Here is a 22,892-nt window from a genome sequence, read left to right as displayed (position 1 = left end):
CCGTTTGCAAAGGCATATTGAAAAACATCCTTCTGCATTAGATACATCAAATCATATTAATTATCTCCTAAGGGGAGAGCCTCAGATCCCTGTGCGTTGCAAAGTTTAAACAACCGCACTGGAAAGGGAATGAATCCTCACCAGCTCTTAATCCCCCTCCTGTCCTGCTGAATAAAGATTTTTCTTCAAATTATGTTTTATAATTTATCATTTATAAAAGTCAAAAACAAAAAAAACTTAGCTTTAGAAGCAGGGCAGGGTTAATCGGTAAATATTGAATGTCACTGCATCCCCACCAGTCCTTTCACCGATGTCAAGCTAGCTGCCGTTTCACCCACAAGCTGCGTCAGGGCTCCAGACCGATAATCGTGATGTACTATCTTACATGCTCACTGTGACAGGATTAAGTGATTTACCTAGGGTCACAAAGAACAGTGCGGGATTTGAACCCATAACCCCATGGTGCTGTAGCTTTATCCACTGTGCCATACTCTCCCATAGTAGCCAAAAATCTCCTCAACTTTTCAACCTCCAGAAAACATTGCTTTTTACTGACAGCACATATACCTCTGAGAAGGATTCATAACAACTTATAACACTTCAAAGCCTCTGGAACCATTGCTCTCAGTTCTTTGTTGTCATTCACTTAGTTCTACATTATTTAGTTTCTGTTACCTGCTAATATAAATACTGAAAGATGAAAAGCAAGCATTTTTCTATTTTCCAAACTGAATTAGAGGAATTAAATCTGTACAGCTACCTTCATGCTATATAGTGAATACAGAATATGCAACAACTACGTATATGATCAAATACAAGAGATCCAAAATAGCAAAAACAATGCCAGGTATCAATCAGTAACAATAAAAAAAAAGCTCAATAAATATAATTGAAATAGCTATATATTGTATTTCCCTCTTTTGTAAAAGCTGGCTGCGCGAGCCAGCACAGTAAATGCTCCAATGCTCATAGGAATTGAATGGGCATCAGCGCATTTGCCAAGTGTGAAAGGGGGCCTATATTCCTTAGTAATGTTTTCAATAGCAAGACATATATTTATGAAGAAGACCATCATAGATAGAGGAACAGTGACAGGAGTTACAGTTGCCAAAATAGATTCCGCCATTTAGTCTAATCATGGGTACGAAAAGATTTTGTTTGAGTCAAATAATGTAGTCTATTTTACCAGCAATTCTTATGAAACGTTATATAAAATAACATCTCAAACAGTGATAAAACATTATCTGCTCAGTCACTACAGATGAATATCTCCAATCACTCCAAAATAGTGCTTCAATGCTACCCCTGTGTCTTCAATCACCATCATAAAACTGTTCTGACATGAATTCAAACATATACTCTATATACTTTTGTTTAAAATATTATTAAAGAATATTTCTAGCTGCTAGTTATGTGGCATTTTTTTGTCCTTGTGCATTTAATTCAGCCATTAAAAATGAAAACAAAGGAAAATTGACTTCTCCAAATGGTTGTTGCCTTTTCTGACCTATCCTTGTAATATGAACCTTCTGAAATCCTATCTAGCAGGTTGTCAAACATATTTTGGTTTTAAATCTATGACAGCAAGTCTACAATAAAATGTTCACATTTTGTTTAATGATTTGATTTGAGATAGTCATAAACCTGAATCACAACACTGGCAGATTAAAACTAATTCCTTCCTGACGGTGTCTCAGCCTGCACAAAACTGAAAGAAAATCTATTCTAGCAATAAGCCATTTGGCAAGGGAATAACATTCGAAAATAGAGTCAATGCCAAAACATGATTGTAAGCAGTCTAGGTCAATATGATCCTTGCCACTTTTATATAATTTATAACAGAGTATATACTATGAAAGCTTTTCTTTATCAAGAATTATTTTAGTAGCCAAATTTTGTTATCATTTTTGATATTTTATGACCTTCTATGTATCATGTGAACATCATAAACAAAATGCCATATATACACATTGAAAATAATGGAGAAAGATCACTCACTTTATCTTCAGTCTTTAAATAGATTAGAGTTGTTCTGGCCTGGGGAAAAGTAAGGTAGATGCATAGAAACAGACCAGCCTTCATCATCTTGCTGGAAGCCTATTATTTAAGCAGTGGCAAAGCATTTCCACATTAGGTTTGCAGCTGGAAATAAAGAAATTCAGGTGTTATTTCATTTTCTAAACTAAAATCAAATAATCATATGAAGGAAAATACAGTTTTAATGCGGGAAAAAATCTGGACCAAACAAAATATTTTTTTCTGTTTCAAAAAGAGAAGGAGCTACATTGTTTACTGACAGTTATAGAAAGATAATACTTTCTTTTGACAAGTGAAACTCACTAATATTTCCCCCCAAATAGGCTACTGCTAGATCAAGAAATTCATAGACATGAAATTAGACTAGAGACTTTGGATCTGAGTCATGGGGTGTAACCCAGGCAGGAGATTCACATGCTCAGTCTGGAGTTTATTCACAGATGTCCCAGGGTGAGAGGAGGCTTCTAAATCTAGAGGCTGATATAAGCTTCAGGAAACACTTTCCAGGAGAATTCCCTAGTCGTAGATTACGGAAAACCCTGGGAAGTTAAGTCTGGAAAGGACTGTTTGCAGGAACTTACATTGTGAGACTGCTGATACTTGGCTGGCTGAGGATTTGCTATTTCACTGTCTCCTAACAGATCCAATTGGTTCCACAGGAAGTGGATTTATAAATTGATTTCCAGGTCTCCTGTGTATATGTTTCAGGAAATTACTTCTCATGCGCTCACTCCCACAGTGCTGGCAAATACTAAATGCTCTTTTCCTGAAGAAGCTCTTTGTTTACGAAACGGAGATCTGTCATTTGTTTCTAGACGGCCGGGTAGAGAACCACACCCGAGCTAAGTACTATAACAATAATAATAAAACCTTTAAGATAAGGATAAAAAAAATGAATTTTATAAAGAAAAAGTTTTTACATAAAATAAATTAAAAAGTATAAAAGAGACAAATGGACCGATGATAGCTCGCAAGAAAATTATTAGCCAAGACTTGTTCTAAAGGTAAAATAACTGTGGGCACTTGAGATCCATTCCAATTTCATCCTAGTCTAATTTCATGTATATGAATTTCTTGATCTAGCAGTAGCCTATTTTTAGGAAGATATTAGTGAGTTATAGAAAGATGACATTGAAAAAAATATACTGCTTTAATCTAATTATATTTTGCTGACTTGGTGACAAAATGCGTCCTATCCAAGGAAAGCTTAACCATTATGCAAACTTGGTGGCAGCTTCAGGAGAGAACAAAAAAACAGATAACAGTCAAAACAAAATAAGAGACTCCTTTTAAAAGATGCACTGTCGATTAGCAGCTCACTGAATGCAAAGAAGCATGAGGGAATAGAATGGGCTCCTTTGCATTCAGCATGCTACTAAACAGTAGCGTAGGAGCCCATAGATTGTAACAGCCAATGAACTAGCTTCAGGTACCTTTATCTACAAGGAAGATGGATAATTTTCAAATAAAAACATAGAAACAGGAAATGATGGCAGATAAATGCCAAATAGCCCATCCAGCCTACCCAGCCTAAGAGATCCTATGTGCTTGTCTCACACTTTCATGACTTCAGTTACAGTCTCCACTAAGAGACTGTTCAATGCCTCCAACACCTTTTCCATATAGAAGTATTTTCTTAGATTATTCTTAAGTCTCTCCCTATTTACCTTCAACTTATGCCCCTCATTCCAGAACATTCTGACATTTTAAAGAAACCACAGAGGTATTTAAATGTTTCCATCATATCTTCCCTTTCCTGCCTTTCTTCTAAAGTTGTTCCACCCAATATTGAATGCTATTTAATCGGCCAGGTGTGATATTAAAGCACATAAGTGCAATTGGACAAAGATAGGACTGAGGGCCGGATTCTCTAATATCACCTGTAAAATCCGACGGTTCACTGTAGTGGCCGTAAATCTAACAATTCAAAAAAGACAAGCCATTCTCAAAGAACCACGCATGCAAATGAGGTTTGCAGAGGATCATGAAGGGTCACTAGATTTACATGAGATCAGTCGCTGGTGATAGCGATCAGCACATGCGCAGAATAGTCCATGGAAGGAGGCATGGGTAGATAGGAGGGACAGAGAACTACCAGCAAATGCTATGTCGTTGTGTCAATCATAGGCATGCCAATGCTATTGGATAGAGGGGAAGGGAAGTGAGGTGCAATTGTCAGCTTTCAGCAGTGCGTAAAAAGACATGGGTGGATAGGAGGAGTGAAGGAATCTAATCTAATATACAATCACACTATTCCAAAAAGTTCAAGGTGATTTACATTCAAAGAGGCCATAAAATCTACGAGAAAATACAAAAGCAATCAATAATTAAAATATCATCATAACATGAATATTACCACATCATATAAAAAAGTTTTCAAATTTTTATGAAACCTTAAGTAGTTGATATCAGTTCTAATTTAAACAGGTAGATTATTCCAAATTGTAATGGCAACTTAAACAAAAGAGGAGTTAAGCTGTTGTTTATACCTTATTCTTCTAAGGTGTGGAAAATGTACCACTTAATCTGGTGGAAGAATAATGCAAATGAGAAAATAGCAAAATCAGATTATCTGAAGAGTCAGTCTGTTCTTAATAATGCTATTTGCACAAGTTGTTTCTCTCTAAAAAGCTATTTTTGCACAAGTTATTTCTCTTTAAAAAACAAACATCAGTAAAAAAGATAATTTATTAAAAAAAAATTTTTTTTAAATATAAACACAAGATAATTTAAAATAAGTAATTTAAAATGATTTTTTTGAGTAGTAATTACTACATTTTGGAAAAAAGTGTTACACACAGTTATTTTCAAAATATGAAGGTTTTGGGTCGATGAAAGATACCCACGCCACAATTCCTTACATGGATAATAATATTATGATCCTTGGAGTGGCAATTCTGAGATTCTTTCCTTCATTTAATTAATTCAATCTCCTAGTTGATTTCCCGTTGGCGTGCAATTCAAACTGTCCTGAAACTTTTTGAACCGACTTTGTAAGGGAAGAATAGGGAACAGGAGATAGGGAAGATGCAGCACAAAGAGGGAGATGAGGGACGATGCTCTGGAATGTTTTGCTAGAAGATGTGGTAAGAGTGGTTAATGTAGATGGGTTTATAAAAGGTTTGGACTAGTCACATTCTATGCTACCATTTCCAGGGCAAACATTGGCTTCCTCCATGTCTGTCTCAACAGTAGACTATGAACATTTCCCCCAGGAACTTGCCCAAACATTTTTTTAACCCAACTACACTAACCACTCTTACCACATCCTCCACAAGTTCCAGAGTTTAACTATTCATTGAGTGAAAAAAATATTTTCTCCTATTGTTTGTAATCCATTTTCTTTGATGCTATTTGTTTCACCATCAATCACTCTCCTCAGTGGACATTACTGGCATGCCACTCTATGCTACAGCTCCACAGCCTGAAGATGATCAAAACCATAATTTTAGTCTACACATGTTCACCTGGTGACCTGATGCATAAACTTCTAAGACTGACAAAAACTAGGGCACCCTTTTTATCAAGCTGCATTAGGGTCTTTTTTATCACGAGTCGCTGCGGTAAAAGTTTTAACATTCATAGGAATTCTATGAGCATCGGAGGTTGTATCGCAGCAGCCTGAGATTTTTTTTTTATAAAACCCTAATGCAGCTTGATAAAAGGGGGTCTATATTTCCATAGAATATATTGACACCTTTTGGCCACCATTAGCGCTGCAGCTGGTTGCACTGCTTAGACAAAACATTGATTACTGATGCATTATTTTTATAGTAAAATCACTACAATTTGTTTGAAGTGCAACTCTGAAACCGCAAGTCACTTGCAGAAGGGTCCACAATGAGTGACAGGCAGAGAAAACTAAACAGTCTCCAAATCTGTATTATAACTCTGTGGTTTAAAACTACTGCCAGTCCATTAACACACTATGGAATCCTGTTAAAATGATTAATTAGAAAAGATTATTTTAAGTACTAAACCTGACTGATCATTATACCAGAATGAAGCAGTGGGAGTTGAATTTGACTTGTTAAGAACAAAATGCTCGCTATGAACAATAAATCATTCTAAGTGCTAAATGGACATGCCATTCTGTTCAATACACACAATATAAACTTTCACATGAGTTATTATTCAATGCACTCAGAGCAGTTACTTAATAAATTCACTGTTGGGGTCATGATGATTTGGAATTGTAAACTATTCAGGAACCTAAGGAGGGTAATTTTAGAACCATCAGCAAGAGGATGCAGTTGAAAGAAAGTAAGTGTATGCGTTCAAGGTGATTCTATAAGTTTGCACCTAGAGGTATGCAGTACTTATACATGTCTAAGGTATCATTGATTGTCTGGCCCCTGGGCGTACTGGCTGCTATTCTGTAAAGTAGCACCAAAGTGCCATTGTGCTCACTGTAAGAGGGCATACATATGGGCGGAGTATGGTTGGGTCATGGGCATATCTCCCAGTTATGCACATAGAAACATAGAAATAGACGGCAGATAAGGGCCCACGGCCCATCTAGTCTGCCCACCTTAATGTCCCTCCCCTACCTTTGCCCTGTGAATAGATCCCATGTGCCGATCCCATTTGGCCTTAAAATCAGGCACGCTCCTGGCCTCAATCACCTGTAGTGGAAGACTATTCCAGCGATCAACCACTCTTTCAGTGAAAAAGAATTTCCTGGTGTCACCTCGTTGTTTCCCGCCCCTGATTTTCAACGGATGCCCTCTTGTTGTCGTGGGACCCTTGAAAAAGAAGATATCTTCCTCCACCTCGATGCGGCCCGTAAGATACTTGAACGTCTCGATCATGTCCCCCCTCTCTCTGCGCTCCTCGAGCGAGTATAGCTGTAATTTGTCAAGCCATTTTTCGTATGGTAGATCCTTGAGTCCCGAGACCATCCGGGTGGCCATTCTTTGCACCGACTCCAGTCTCAGCACATCCTTGTGATAATGCGGCCTCCAGAATTGCACACAGTATTCCAGGTGGGGCCTCACCATGGATCTATACAATGGCATAATGAATTCCGCCTTACGACTGACGAAACCCCTTCGTATGCAGCCCATGATTTGTCTTGCCTTGGATGAAGCCTGCTCCACTCGATTGGCAGACTTCATGTCCTCACTGACGATTACCCCCAAGTCTCGTTCTGCTACCGTTTTTGCTAGGATCTCGCCATTAAGGGTATAAGACTTGCATGGATTCTGGCTGCCCAGGTACATAACTTTGCATTTTTTGGCATTGAAGTTGAGTTGCCATGTCCTAGACCATCGCTCCAGTAGGAGTAGGCCCGGATTCTCTAGACAGTGTCGATATCGGCAGCCACCTAATAAGCGGCCACCGATCACATGACGGCGCCATATAGAGAATTGTGCCTCTAGGAAAGATAGGCACTGGAAACGTAGGCCAAGGTTTTCCAGGCCTACATTTCCGGCATCTATCTTTGTCATGAATCGGGCCTATGTAGGCGCTTTAGGCCACCTAACACCACTTTTGGTGTTAGCCATGCCCACAGTAGCATTAGACGGCCTAAAGTGCCTATGGAGGCACAATTCCAGCACCAATTTTTTAGGTACCTCCTCCCGGCCACTGTTATCTTCCAGCAGTCACCAAGCAGCATTGCTGCAGAACGAAGACTTCCTGGGCAGGCCTGCTCATTGATGCAGCGTGGCATTGCCGGAAGATTTAAAACTACAGCAAGCGGGGAAGGTAGGTGGGGGAGTTGGGAGCTGAAGAGAGAGGTCATGCCACAGGATCCTGCTGCGACTAGAGCAGAGCCCTTGGGCCACTCCAAATAGAAAAGCATTCCATTGCCTATGCTCTTTATAGAATAACATTTATCATATAGTCCAACACCGATCTTTGGGCTTGAGGACTTACACTGACTGAAATCTGGTGTAAATCCTGGCGCTCAATTGGATGCACAGCCCCCCAAATTCTGTAATACTTGCATAATTCTTTGGAATGCCCCTGATCTGCCCACGCCCCTTCCATAGCCACATCCCCTTATGGGTTGTGCACAAGAGGATTTGGGCACAAATCTTTATATAATCATGTGCAGCCAGATTCACATACAAATCCAAATTAGAGTCAATTAATGTCAATAATTGATTGTTAACAACCAATTATTGATCGTTAATGGCTCACTGACTGATTTATTTGTATACAGATCTCAGGATTATGTGCAATTTTGGGGTGCCCAAATATGAGCTTCTTTTATAGAATTTGGAGGATAGTGTATGTTCTTCTTGGCAGACGACATTCATTTCTTTAACAGCCCTTCACTACTCGTACTAGAGATTTATTTTAGGACAGAATGGGGATGAGGAAGGCAAACAAGTTAGGGAATTATAAGTGATTTATGGAGGGTGAGAGGGATGAAGAGGGTCAAGGGAAAGGTGAAAAGTAAAAGTACTGGGATCAGGCCAGAGAGAGAGAGAGAAGGAAGAATACTGGTGTCATTCCTGAATGGAAGAGAAGGAGAAGAGAGAAAATTATATGTATTCTTAAGCTCCCAGTTATGCCGATCTCATCTCCTGCTGGCCATGTCTTGAAATATATTGGTGGATAGCGCTCTGTCCGTCTCTCCCCTTCCTTCAGTAAAGGAAAAAAAGTAAGCATGGGGCATGTAAATATTGCTCTTCAGTTGCAACAAAATCCCCAGTCCCTCTGCTGAAAGTGCGTATGGATGCAGAGGTACCAAATCTGGGTCTGGTTGAGGTAAAAGTACATTCCCAACTGGACGGTGTTTTAGACACTAGCTTCTTGAAACTGATTTCTTGCATTCCTAGGAGCATCTGTTACAGGTAAAAATATCAATTGCTGTAATGATGTCAGGACTGCTTCAAACAAAATCTTAAGGGAACAATTATCAATAGACTATCTAGTTGCAAACTATGGTTGTGTTTTGTGGTAAATTTCCAAACAGGAACTACCCAGTTAGATTCTCTTTGATTAGCTAGGATAAATTGCAGGGCTATCAAGGGACTACAGATTCCATCCTGCTTTGAGATATAAGTTTTAAAAAGTTCTAAACAAAAATTAGCCATAAATTGTCCCTTCTGTAACTGGCAAATTTGGCAGCTGTGCATACAACGTGTGTAATTAAGGGGCTTCCATATTGTACATCTACCATTTGAACAGGTGGTTGAGGGGGAGAGGGTAAAATAGCTTATGTAAATTAGGAAATAAGATTTGTGTGCACTCCTTTCCTTCCTCAACCTCATCCCTTTCTTTTTTTATCCTGCCTGAAGGTGCAGTAATGCACCATGGAAACTCACACACACTTTCAGCTGGGCAAATTTTTCAAGGTAAATTCGGAGAAAACTGACTTCAATAAAGCTACTGTCTCCAGAGAGTGATCAAATTTTATATAATACGCTCAGAGATATGAAACTCCAAAAGAGAGGGTGTATCACCACCCTCGCGATAACAGTTCACCGTCCAGTCATTTCGAATTTTATATATATGGTCACTCTCTGAGACTTGAATGAATTTTATTTTCAAAAGTTAAGTGAAGTGTTCATTAATTATTCCAGTGATCCCTTCAGCTATTTGCAATTTAAGATATTTATAAATCATCCAAGAAAATGAAGAAATAAAATCATTTAAAAAGTAAAAAATATAAATAAAATTCATTCAAGTCTCAGAGAGTGATCATATATATAAAGTTCGCAATGACTGGACGGTGAACTCTTACCGCGAGGGTGGTGATACACCCCCTCTTGGAGTTTCATATCTCAGCGTATTATATAAAATTTGATCACTCTCTGGAGACAGTTTTTATTGAAGTCAGTTTTTTCCGTATTTACCTTGAATGCTTTTCTGACTTCCTTTAGTGAATCTACGTTCCCTGTTTTTTCTAGGGCAAATTTTTCAGTCAGAACAATTTATCTGGATAAATGGTTTTGATAACTGGCCTCCCCTAGTCATTCTAGTACTTTCTTCTGGCTGGATATTACTTTTTTCCTTTATTTTCCACTGTTGGCTTTCTTTTCACAATAAGCAAACATACTTTAATTGCTTTTTTAATGTTGTCTTCTTGATTTACAGTGTTGTTGTTGTTGTTTTTATATAATAAATTGCTAGAAATCAGAAAATGGTTACTTAAAATGATGAATGTATCTCATGCTTGTTCTTGTAGCTTATCTATGGCTGGAGCATTTGCAGTCCTGTTTGTTTTATTTTTACACAAAGGCAAAACAAAAAGAACTGAACAAAAACTGCAGTGAAGATGCAAAGCAGAAAACCAAGACAAAACTGCAGGGGAATGTACAGGGTGCAGGAATTTATTCAATAATATCAACAGAAATCATAAAAACATATATGACATATATAAAATAAATAACTATATTCATATCACAATATTATTAAATTTAATTAATTGAATTAATTTAAATTAATTTAAATAGTGCTCAGACCCACAACCATTAGTGTTCAAGTGTAAAAACACACAACACCGGCTGAAGTCAGACCATCATGGCACTATTTGGAAAATTGATGCGTTGAGCAGACCGTGCGGACTTGTCACTGCCAGCTCCTCCGCGAGTGAGGGATGACACCTCCGGGGTTTCCTCTGGCAGGCGGCAGGCTGCTGAACCACCCGGGGTTCAGCTTTCCGGCACCCCTCCCCCCAGCATCCGGTGGACCTGGAGCCCCGGAAGGAGGAGGAGGAGAAATTGCCGCTTTTCTGAAAAAGTTTGAAGACCCTCATGTCTAAAGGAATCTTACAGGTAGATCCTCCAATCTGTGATTGCCCTGGGTGTCGAATCTCGTCTCCAGTGATAATCCCTTCCTAAGGAAGCACAAGGTGAAACTCGAGTAGAAGGGAGGACATGTGTTCTTTGGCTTCCTGAAATTATTTATAGTTTGCACGAGCACTTTATAACACCAAGCTGTCTATCACGTGACCATCGGAGGTGTATCAACTACCATAAAAGATAAGTTAATCTTATAGAAAACGGATTTTAGATTGTTAAATGGTGGTACAGACACAAATAGTGCCATAATGGTCTGACGACAGCCGGTGTTGTGTGCTTTTACATTTGAACACTAATTGTTGTGGGTCTGAGCACTATTTAAATTAATTTATTTAATTTATTAATATTGTGATATGAATATAGTTATTTAGTTTAACATCACAATTGGATATTATATTGATCCCTACATTTATTTATATATAAAATAAATACATAAACTATAATAATTATATCCAAAAAACTGGTCCTAATATTCGTGTGGACCAGACCCAACACGGTCTGTGTTTCAAAAAACACTTCTTCCTCAGGGGTCCCGAATGTTGGTACGTGGAGTATGAGAAAACCAGATTGGATAAAATGAACAGGTGTGAAATTCTCCTGTGTGGACCACACGAATATTAGGACCAGTTTTTTTGGATATAATTATTGTAGTTTATGTATTTATTTTATATATGTCATATGTTTTTATGATTTCTGTTGATTTTATTGAATAAATTCCTGCACCCTGTACATTCCCCTGCAGTTTTGTCTTGTTTTTTTTATTTTTACACACACACATACACACTCCTTGTCATATGCCTGCTTAGCTGCACAAATACACACAATTTCCCCCCTCTTCTATTAAACTGTGCTAGAAGTTTGTAGTGCAGAAAGCCTGCGCTGCTCCCAACGCTCATAGGAATTCTATGAGCAACGGGAGCAGCACGGGTCATTCAGCGCAGCTCACTGCGCTAAAAACTGCTATCGCAGTTTCATAGAAGGGGTTTGTCATGTGCCTGCTTAGCTGCACACACACACTCTTTGTCATGTGCCTGCTTAGCTGCAAACACACACACACACACACACACATATATACACACTTTGTCATGTGCCTGCTTAGCTGCACACAAACACACACACATACACACACACACACACACTTTGCATTGTGCCTGCTTAGCTGCACACAAACACACACACACACACACTCTTTGTCATGTGCCTGCTTAGCTGCACACACACACACACACACACACTTTGCATTGTGCCTGCTTAGCTTCCCAGGAGAAATGATTTCAGATATTCTATTATGGGTTGTTTCTTGCCTAAACTGCTGTAGCTCTCACTCCCACTCTTTGTCTAGAGCAAGGCATTCCTTTCCAAAGGTGACAAGTTGATGGAGATATCTTTGACACTTAACAAGGAAGAAAATATGTATTAGTTGTTTTTCAGAGTCCAAGTCCTCTCTTCATCTGTCTTTACCAGGATGAAAGTTTCTCCGCTTACTGCATACAAAGTACTTTAAGACAGTAAGCACGGAACTTCATTATACTACAGCTAATGTTCCCTCTACCAAATCTGTGAGCAATTTTTTACAGCCAAAACTTTTGATTAAAAATTGTTATTATAATAAGGCACAAAATTTAGAAAAAGATATTAATTTATTATCACAATAATGCCTTATTTAACATGATTTAAAAATACAAAAAGGAAGGCCTTATAGACGTGTGATGGAAAGTTAACTGAGAAATTGTAAGCTGTAATACTCCTTCCCATAAAAAAATTCACATCAGGTTTTCTTTCATATCAACTGTTGAATAATAACTGTGTGCATAAAAAATGTTATCTTGTGTCATATTGTCTAATTCCCCCCTTTATTTTTGTTTTCATTTTATTATTAATTGATTTTGAACCCCCCCCCCCCCCCACACACACACACACACACACAAATTTACCATCTTTCTACCATCAGGAATTAAGACAATATAACTGTAAAAGACATTTAAAATAGTTTATATCAGTGGTTCTTAAATCTGTCCCGGGGACCTCCCGCCAGTCGGGTTTTCAAGATAGCCTTAATTAATTTTCATGAGGCAGATTTGCATGCCTGTCACACCTCTATTTTATGCAAATCTGCCTCATGTGTATTAATTGAAAACCTGAATGGCTGCTTCAACTTTACCCTTTCCCTCCTATTTCCACTGGAGGAGAGGAGGTGAGACTGGAGCATGTAAGGAGAAACAGAAAATGCAGGGCTTAAAAAAAAGGACAGGTTTAAGAACCACTGGTTTATATTATGTATGCCCTTACCTTGAAGTAGTGGGAAAGCAAAGCATTCTATTTTGACTCTAACACTGAGGTTTCCCACTCAAGTTTTATGAAACTTCCAGACAAGCATCAAAAGCAGAGGCCCAAGTAGCGCAAGGTGTCAAGAGTGGAGAAAGACAGAAGGAACAATGGAAACACACACATTGGTTACCAATTACACATAGAATAACTTTTAAAATTATACTGTTAACTTTTAAAATGCAACAATCTAATGCTCCGATATTTTTGGATCGTCTCTTGATACCGTATTCTCCATTCAGGGCACTTAGAGCAACAGAACATTTACTGACTATCCCTTCTTTAAAAGTAATAGGGACCAGGAGATCTACTATTTTCTCGGTTCTCTGGAACAATTTACCAATATATTTACGTAATGAATCCTCTTTACAAAAATTCAAGTGTTCTTTAAAAAGTTTCCTGTATAAGGATGCATTTGAAATATAGATAGTATCAATCATTAAATCTCACAGATCCTAATTAGACCTACGCGTAGGTCATAAATTTATCTTCTTTATATCTATGATTATTTCTGCCTTTATATCTCTTTTTTTCTTTTGTGTTACCCACCATATGTGTTTTTCCTTAAATGTTTCTTCTCTTTCTATAAAGATTGTAGTTCATCCCCCTCACCTTCTGTACCAGTTATTTATTAGCATGTATATATTTTGTATTTAATTGTATAAAACTGTTCTGTTTTGTCCCCTATTTTTAAAATGTTCTACGCATTGAAGTATTTGACATTGTGTGTACAACAAACCTTAATAAAACTTGAAACTTGAAACAATGCCACAAGTTACCAAGAAAGGGACAATATAGCAGAAATGACATCAACACCTCAAGTTCAAGTTTAATAAAATTTTGATTAAAAGCAATATCATAAATTCAATGCAATGTATAAAATTTAAAAAAGGGAGTGACAAACATAGACATAAACAAATATACAAAGACAGGAACAAAAGGAAGGAGGGAAGAACTATAATGCATGAAGAACAGGAGAACATGAAAGATAACAACAGTAGGTTAAAATGTATGTAATGTGATGGCCTTGTAGCTTTTACGGTTTGAATGCATCTTCATAAAGAAAGCATTTACAATTTCCGTTAAATCTATTTAGATTAGTTTCTTCTCTCAAATTTGCAGGTAGCGAGTTTCATAAATGAGGCGCTGTCACAGAAAAGATCGTATCTCGTTGAGTGTTGATAGTTTCTAAAGAAGAAACCGAGAGTAAATGTTTATCCTCGAATATTAGTGATCTAGATGGAACATGAAGAGTGAGTATTCTTTCCAGAAATGAAGGTGCTTTTGACATTTGAACTTTGAAAGTTATTAGGGCTATTTTGTATGTTATTCTAAGGTTGTTGAGAAATGTGTAAGACAAATACATCCCAAGGCATTAAGGTCCAGATTCTCTATAGGAGGCCGATATCGGCAGCTGCCTAAAAAGCGGCTGCTGATCGCGTATCGACCACACAATAACGTCCTATAGAGAATCACACCTCTGCATAAGATAGGTGCCAGAAATGTAACATAGTAGATGATAGCAGATAAAGACCCAAATGGTCCATTCAGTCTGCCCAACCTGATTCAATTTTAATTTTTTTTTTTTTTTTTTCTTAGCTAGTCTACTAACCAGCTGAGAAACCACATAAATTTGGGACACAAAAGAGCCTTTCCCAACTTTATGCAGTAAAGTCAACCAGGAACCAGTCTGAATATTGACCCATGCCCAGTTACAGTAACTTCCAGGTCCTGGCTTGATGTTCTGCCAACCTTCTGCTTCCCTCTTCTGATCCCTCTCCTTTCTCCTTCTCCTACCACAGCAGCATTGAAAGACACCCAAATGCCTTAACCTTGGAAAGCTAGTTTTCTCTTGTCCATGGTCTGGACAAAGTTCTTCATTAGACTCAGCTTAATGCACAAAGGTGGCAACAAAATCTTCTTTGATTCAACAAGCAATGGATGCTGAACAATTTTCAACCCAGGCTGGACAGCCAGTCTCTCTAGATGTAGTTGGAATCTCTTGCATGAGTCACAGAAAAAAGGCATATTTTGTGCATCCTGTCTACACACAAAGCAAGAGAGAAGCACCTTTTAAGTCGCCACACAGCTATTACAGGGTCATGAACGATGTTGAATGCTGCCATTAGACCGTCGATGTTGTTGCAGGCTACACGATCACCTTCCATGAAGAAGAATGGGTCAAGGTCATTTTGATGGACACAGAACATATGAACTCTAATATTATCTTCCAGATCTCATTGCTGTAATCTGGAACCCAGCAGCTCTGCCTTATTTATAGGTGGTTTAAAAATTCATGACAAGGTCATTCAGTTCACCTTCTGTTATGAGGTGTGGCTCAAATGAGGAGAATGGAAAGAAATCTAGATCTATTGTGAAGAATGAAAAGACCGCGAACCATGAAACATGCTTTTATACATTAAGGGTCCCTTTCACTACAATGCAGCAAAATCTGGACTTTGGGTGATTTTCAGCCAGCACAGTACTAGGAATCGTACTGTCCGCCCAATGCCAGTGACTGGCATTTAACATCCAAATTTTTTTAGATGGCTCTAACTTAACCAGCTAAGTGAATATTCAGCACTAGCCGGTTAAGTTAATAAGGGCCAAAGATAGGAATGATATATTTATGTGGTCCAATTTGCCAGCTAAACATAGCTGGCCACCACTGAACATTTGCAGCTAACTGGCTAAGTAACGCAATAGAACCTTTAGTGGCTAGCAGCTAACTGAGAATATTTAGCAGAAATACTGGCTATCTACCATGAAATATTAGCGGCTAATTGGCTAACTGAAGCCTTTCCTGGCCAGTTAAATAGAATAGATTATCAGGGGGGACTTTCCTGCATGCTATAAGAACATATGAATTACCGCTGCTGGGTCAGACCCGTGGTCCATCATGCCCAGCAGTCCACTCACACGGCGGACCCCAGGTCAAAGACCAGTGCTCTAAATGAGTCCAGCCTCACCTGCGTATGTCCCAGGAACTTGTCCAGCTTAGTCTTGAAACCCTGGAGGGTGTTTTCCCCTACAACAGACTTCTGAAGAGCATTCCAGCTCTCTACCACTCTCTGGGTGAAGAAGAACTTCCTTACATTTGTACGGAATCTATCCCCTTTCAACTTTAGAGAGTGCCCTCTCATTCTCCCTACCTTGGAGAGTGTGAACAGTCGGTCTTTATCTACTAATCTATTCCCTTTAGTATTTTGAATGTTTCAATCATGTCTCTTCTCAGTCTCCTCTTTTCAAGGGAGAAGAGGCCCAGTTTCTCCAATCTCTCACTGTTTGGCAACTCCTCCAGCCCCTTAACCATTTTAGGCGCTCTTCTCTGGACCCTTTCGAGTAGTACTGTGTCCTTCTTCATGTACGGTGACCAGTGCTTGACGCAGTACTCCAGGTGAGGGTGCACCATGGCCCGGTACAGCGGCATGATAACCTTCTCCGATCTGTTCATGATCCCCTTCTTTATTATTCCTAGCATTCTGTTCGCCCTTTTTGCCGCCACAACACATTGTGCAGCTGGCTTCATTGACTTGTTGATTAGAACTCCCAAGTCTCTTTCCTGGGAGGTCTCTACCGCCCCGGATGACCTGTATTCATGCATGAGATTTTTGTTACCGACATGCATCACTTTGCATTTATCCACGTTGTACCTCAGTTGCCATGTCAATGCCCATTTCTCTAGCTTGATTATGCCCAGATTTTATGCAGCACTTTGTAGAGTTATTTCACTGTAATCTCAGAAAGACAATATATCAAATCCCAACCCCTTTCCCTTTATTGATTTCTTGTTCTTTTCCCCCTCCCTTCATTCTATGTCCCAAATTAGTGCCCCCTCCCTCCTTCCTTCCAGCCTTTGTCCCAAGTCTGTGGCTGTGCCCCCTTTCTCCCTTCTGTTTCCCAAATTCATGTCCCTCCTTCCTTCCTTTGTCCCCAGTTCATGCTCTCTTCCTTTCTTCCATGTCTCAAATTGCCCCTCTCCCTCCCTCTTGTGACCCAATGTGCCTCTCTCCCTCCCTTTCTCCCTTCCTCACATCTCTCCCTCTTGCCCTCATTTGAGTCCAACATCTCTCCCTTCCCTCACTCCTTCTCTCCCCCAAATCTGAAATGTTACTCCGGTGAAAGAGGCACCTTTCTACCAGCCAGCATGCCTGCTTGTTGATTCTCTCGGCCGTGTCCCCTCGCCGACTTCTACTCCTTTCCACCGTGCGAATACCTTTAATTTCTTGTAAAAGTGCAGCGCTGTCCTGACATCAGCACTGGCGTCTTCCCTCCACTGCGGCCCGCCCTCTCTCACAACTTCCTTTTTCTGCTAGAGCGGGCCACAGTGGAGGGAAGATGCTGGGGCTGACGTCAGGAGGTTGCTGCATTTTTACAATAAATTAAAGGTATACATGCAGTGGGAAGGACTAGATGGTGGTGAGGGGACACAGCCGAGAGTGCTGACCGGCAGGCACGATGGCCGGTAGCAAGATGCCACTTATTGCCCTACATGATTGCTGTTGGGCCCTGTTATATTACTGGAAATTTTGGCGAAGGTCATAGCCCCTGTGCCCCCCCCCCTCCCCATTCCAACACCTATGGCTCCGAGGATCATAGAATTTCTGGATATGTATTTTAACTAACACTTTGACCCTTTTTTTTTTTTTTTGACAGTCTGCTCACCTTCCCTGCTAGTCTGGCCCTTGTAAACTTTGCTTCCTGGGACTATCCCAGCATAGGGAAATATAACCCTATTTCTATTGCTTTGATGATGCACTGCATTCAGAGTGAGGCTGTGTGGGGTTTAATTTGTTTTACCTGCATATTTCTATTTTTAATTTGTAGTCATTTATTCTGTGTTTTGTGATCATCCATCTGTGTTCATCATGGAACTGAGGCCTTGCTTGACGTTCAGTGTAGAGGTCCGTGGTAACCCAACTTGTTCAGTTTTTCCAGTAGCTGGAACGATGTTCTAGAGCCAATTGCAATATTTGCAGTGCTGCCTTTCTTTGGGTAGGATCCTAGTTGTGCAAGTTCTGGTCCTGGGTTAATTTGTAGGGCTTTGTACTACTTCATAATATGCCTTGTAGTGGAAATGTTGCTGTTATTAAGATGAAACCAGAATCAGGTATTGTTTGGTGAGGGATCCTTCTGTGGATGTAGAATCACATGTTTACAATTAACAACATGGCTATCCAGTGTCCCATATTATCCCTTGCCTCAAACAGCAATTTGCCTTGAGCTGATGGGGGAGAGGGGAGGCATGCAGATGGTTTTCCTAGAGCATCAAACATACTGTGACTGGCACCGGTTGTGTCCCCATAGACAAAACATTCATTCATTGTCAGGTTCTCTTTTCCTTGTGTTGTAGGGATTAGGAGCCCCATAACACTTTCTGTTTTTAATGGTTGCGGCTGTGGCTCATTTCTGGCTAGCAGAGACTGCAAATCCCTCTCTCTACTGTCCACTGTTCTTTCCATTACAGATGCATATGAATGGATGGCACAAACAGAGAGACAGACTGATTCTCAACAACAGGTGTTTTCTCTTTTTCTGAGAGACATGCCTCAAATAATAATATGAGAAGCATTTCTCCCTCTATTACTCTTGAACAGGGAAAATAACTATGGCACCTGAATTGCTACTTGCCTTGAGCTTGGATTGGCAAAGATCAATAATTAAATCTCAAATCCGCATTCAAATCCACAGTAAGAGTCCATCAGCAATGCAGCATCTCAGAAAGCTGATATCCTGTGTGCCGCTAGGCATAGCAGACAACACTCACTCACTGCCACTGAGAGTCTGTCAAAAAAAAAAAAAAAGAAGAAGACACTGTCATGCACTGACTGACCTAAATTAAATGTAAATTTTCTTTCAAAAGGTGTGCATCAGAGCGCTGTGACTATACCCTGCACTCTCTACTTGCAAGACAGCACACAAGAGAGACACATTGCCAGAGCATTTGTATGTTGTCTGGGTCTTAGATTAGCTAAAAACATAAACAGATCTCCCTTCACTTCTCCTTTATCCCCACCCCACTCACCTATTTTCACAAAACAGCAACTGTTATGATACCAGAGAAATGATATAAAGATATTGGTGCACATCCAGTTGAGATGCGAAAGTATCCAAATTCCCACCCACAACCCTCAGTTTGCATGCATCTGTATCCCTAAGTGGTTTTGGCATGTCCTATTATCATTTAACGTATGCTGTTACCATTTACTAATACCAATTTTAAAAAAAACAAAAAACAAACAGTGCTTCATAGAGCCGATTTATGACAGGGATGAATAAAGAATAAGTTGTAAAGCAAAGCACTGTTTTTTGAAAACAATGTTTCATTTTGATCCCCTGAAGAAGCAGACCATGAAACGGGTCCCCGTTGGGATCAGTATCTTTCAGTTTAATCTATTAAAATGTATGCAGTATTGATTGCAAGGAGGTTTTCTGACCAGTGATTTAAGTGACCCCATTGAGTAGGCAGTGTTTGATTATTAGGCATGTAGATAGCTGGGTGGCTGGTGGGCGTGAGGATCGCCTCGCCACTTGCCTGCCTGGTGCGAAGGTGGCAGACCTCACGCATCACATAGATAGGATTTTAGATAGTGCTGGGGAGGAGACAGCTATCCTGGTACATGTAGTTACCAATGACATAGGTAAATGTGGGAGGGAGGTTCTGGATGCCAAATTTAGGCTCTTAGGTAGAAAGCTGAAATCCAGATCCTCCAGGGTTGCATTTTCAGAAATGCTCCCAGAAATGCTATTCTTATGTTCATTTTGCCATTGAAGGGTGTCTGAGGTCTTTTTTCCTCCTTTTCAATTATTATTATTTTTTTTTTTTTGGCCAGCAGTATTGAGTTGTGCATAATGCTTTTGTTTGAATGCATGATATTGAATTTTCCCCACTTTGATTGTTGTTTTTAAACTAGAATCCAGCCAAAATTTTTTTGCTTTTCTTGAACTGGAATCATTACACCGTCTACTTCAACAACTTCAGGTCATGATGGATCTTCAGGTCTCCCTACTGGTAACAACTCAGTTTTTGAAAGATTTAGTACTAATTTCTGATGCATCATCCAGGTATTCACTGCACATAAGCATACAGTCAACTAATTTATCTTTCAGCTCACTCTGCCAATCAAGCATAGGAAAATAAACTGTATATTATCTGCATATAGATGAAAACTAATGTGCGACTCAGGAAACATCTTTCCTAGTGATGCCATATATAGATTTAAAAGGAGTGCTGATAAAGTGGGTCCCTGAGGTACCCCCTTACACCATCTCTATTTTTAACTTGTATTGAACGATCTTGAACATACAATACAAACCAGTCATTCGCTGATTTTCCAATCCCCATTGTAGCTAAGATATCTAATAAAATCTTGTCTGTCAAATCAAAAGCCAATGAAACATCCAGTGTTACAATCTCTTGTCGCAAATCATCAATCGTTGAAACCGTCAGTGAAAACTGAAATCCATATTGATGGCAGTCTAGTAAATCTTCTTGGTTCAGAAAACCCTCCAGTTGTTTTAGAACTACTTTCTCAATGATCTTCCCTACAAATGGCAATACCACAATTGGCCTGTAGTTCCCTAGTACCGTAACATCCAAGTTTTCTCTCTTCAATAAGGGCTTGTGCTTGTTTCTAATTATTTATTCACAATCATCGTCAAGGATGGTACAATTCCCTTACCTAACTGTTTCACTATAGACAATGAATATGGATCAGCCAATTGCATAGAGATTAGAGAATGATACGAGGACAAATTTGTCCCCGTCAGGTTTCAGGTTTTTATTAAAATTTGATTCTATCGCTTATCAAAATATTAAGCGAGGAAATCAATTTCCCCGTCCCTGTGAGTTTTGTCACTGTCCCTGTCCCATTCCTGTAAGCTCTGCCTAAGCTTTGAACACTTAGGATTGTGTTTGAGGCTTGTACAGATGAGGACAGCGCTTGCCAGGAATGGGGCAGGGACAGGAAAATGAGTTCCCGTGGGGGACGTGGAGAAATTTGTTCCTATGTCATTCTCTACTAGAGACTGCAAACAAGCCAATAGGTCAGCCTCTGACACCTTCTCAAATTTACTTCATTTCACAGGCATTACAGTCAAATCCTCATTTCCAGAGTGGAGAAAAGATCGCAGTTTGTAATGAACACAGCTACTTGTCTTATTTTTGGGACATCTAGATTTAAGCATGTGACTTCACATCTTAGAGAGCTTCATAGAGAATACATTTCTTACAATTTCTTGCTTTGGTTTCTAAGTTTTTTAATGGGACTGTTCCTGATGAACTGGCCTTATATTTTATATTTCTTTCATGGTAAGCTAGATCAGAGATTGTCTCAGAAATTTTCTTCCTTTAAAAGTGTTCATGTTAAGAAAATGTTAGAACAGTCTTTCTTATGAGTCCACAGCTATTTGGAATACTCTCGCGACTAAGCTTGGAATTATTGATTCTTATGTTCTGTTTCAACATATCCTTAAGTCATTTTATTTTGGCAGATCTTTGTCCTGAATTAGTTCTTTTCTTGTGCTGCTGTTTTGTTATTTAGCTTACGTGTGCTCCTGTTCAAGTTGTAAGTCACCTTGGGACCTAATTCTAGGGTAGAATGTGATATAAAAGTGCATGAAATAGAATAGAATAGAACAGTGCTTACAATGATCTGCCCATGCCCTGCCCACATGTCTGCCCTCTTTGCAGTTTGGCACTAATCCCTCCCCTTTTACAAAACCGCGGAAGCAGTGTTTAGTGCAGGCCGGTGCGCTGCTCCCAACCCTCATAGGAACTCTAAGGGCTCCTTTTGCAAAGCCGCACTAGGGCCTTAACGTGTGGAATAGCGTGCGCTAACTTGCGGCACACGCTAGCCGCTACCACCTCCTTTTGAGCAGGTGGTAGATTTCCGGCTAGTGCGCTAATCCGGTGCGTGCGATAAAACCTCTAGCACGGCTTTGTAAAAGGACCCCTAAGAGTGTTGGGGGCAGCGCAGAGCATTCAGCGGGCTGGCCTGCATTAAAAACCGCTTCTGCAGTTTAGTAAAAGGGGGAGGAGTAAAGCACTTTGGTGCTCACTTATAAAATAGCGCTTAAGTCTAGTTAGGCAACTATCTATCATTTAAGCATCATTTGGGTGCATAACTAGGGCCTAACTTGTAGCATTCTATATAAAATTAGAGGGCAAAAGTATCATATTACAATCTTAAATCCTATGTTTGTTGTTACAGGAGGACAGTCCCTCAGCAGCAGAGTTGCATGGTCAGACTTCTTAGCCTGGTATAAATGTTTACTGCAGTAACTGTTGGCATTTCAGTTTCACAGATGTCTTTCTGACAAGAGAATTAACAGTAATCTACCTTTTTCCTTACAAAAACATGAAGTATCATCCGTGTAGACATTTATTCAGCATGGATGAAAAGAATGAATGATCCTGAGGAAGTGCATAGATTTCTGTATTACAGAAGGGATATACTGTATTGTTTAAAGTGCAGACAAAACCTTGCTATCACTTTGACCCACTGTTGTAAAATTACAACATAGAAATAACCAGCTCTAAATCTCTTAAAATCAGTATATTCAATGATGTCATAAAATCTGCATGATCTACACATATTAATGATCACATAAAAAAATATTTCAAGCTTTTTACTTACTTTAGTCCTGATGTATCCCGTCCAAAACAACAAGATGATATACTCCAAAGCAGGCAACAGGGTTGTATGACTTCATGGCCAGATAAACAGACCTATTTACACATTCAACCATCCAATGGTGTTGCAGAACTGA

General features: G+C 39.5%; 1 long non-coding RNA gene across 1 annotated transcript in view; it reads left to right on the top strand.

Annotated features, from left to right (window-relative positions):
- Positions 1 to 22,652, top strand: part of LOC117360255 — a 90,039-nt gene extending 67,387 nt beyond the window's left edge. The window contains exons 2-5 of the long non-coding RNA XR_004539393.1: positions 14,244 to 14,374; positions 20,036 to 20,133; positions 21,209 to 21,432; positions 22,334 to 22,652. This is a non-coding gene — a long non-coding RNA (uncharacterized LOC117360255). The remainder of the gene's footprint in view (positions 1 to 14,243; positions 14,375 to 20,035; positions 20,134 to 21,208; positions 21,433 to 22,333) is intronic.
- Positions 22,653 to 22,892: the final 240 nt, after the last annotated feature.

Source organism: Geotrypetes seraphini, chromosome 1 (genome assembly GCF_902459505.1).
Source record: "Geotrypetes seraphini chromosome 1, aGeoSer1.1, whole genome shotgun sequence".
Classification (NCBI taxonomy): Eukaryota; Metazoa; Chordata; class Amphibia; order Gymnophiona; family Dermophiidae; genus Geotrypetes; species Geotrypetes seraphini.
Note: the sequence above shows the minus strand (reverse complement) of the source record. Positions and strands in the feature narration are given on the sequence as shown.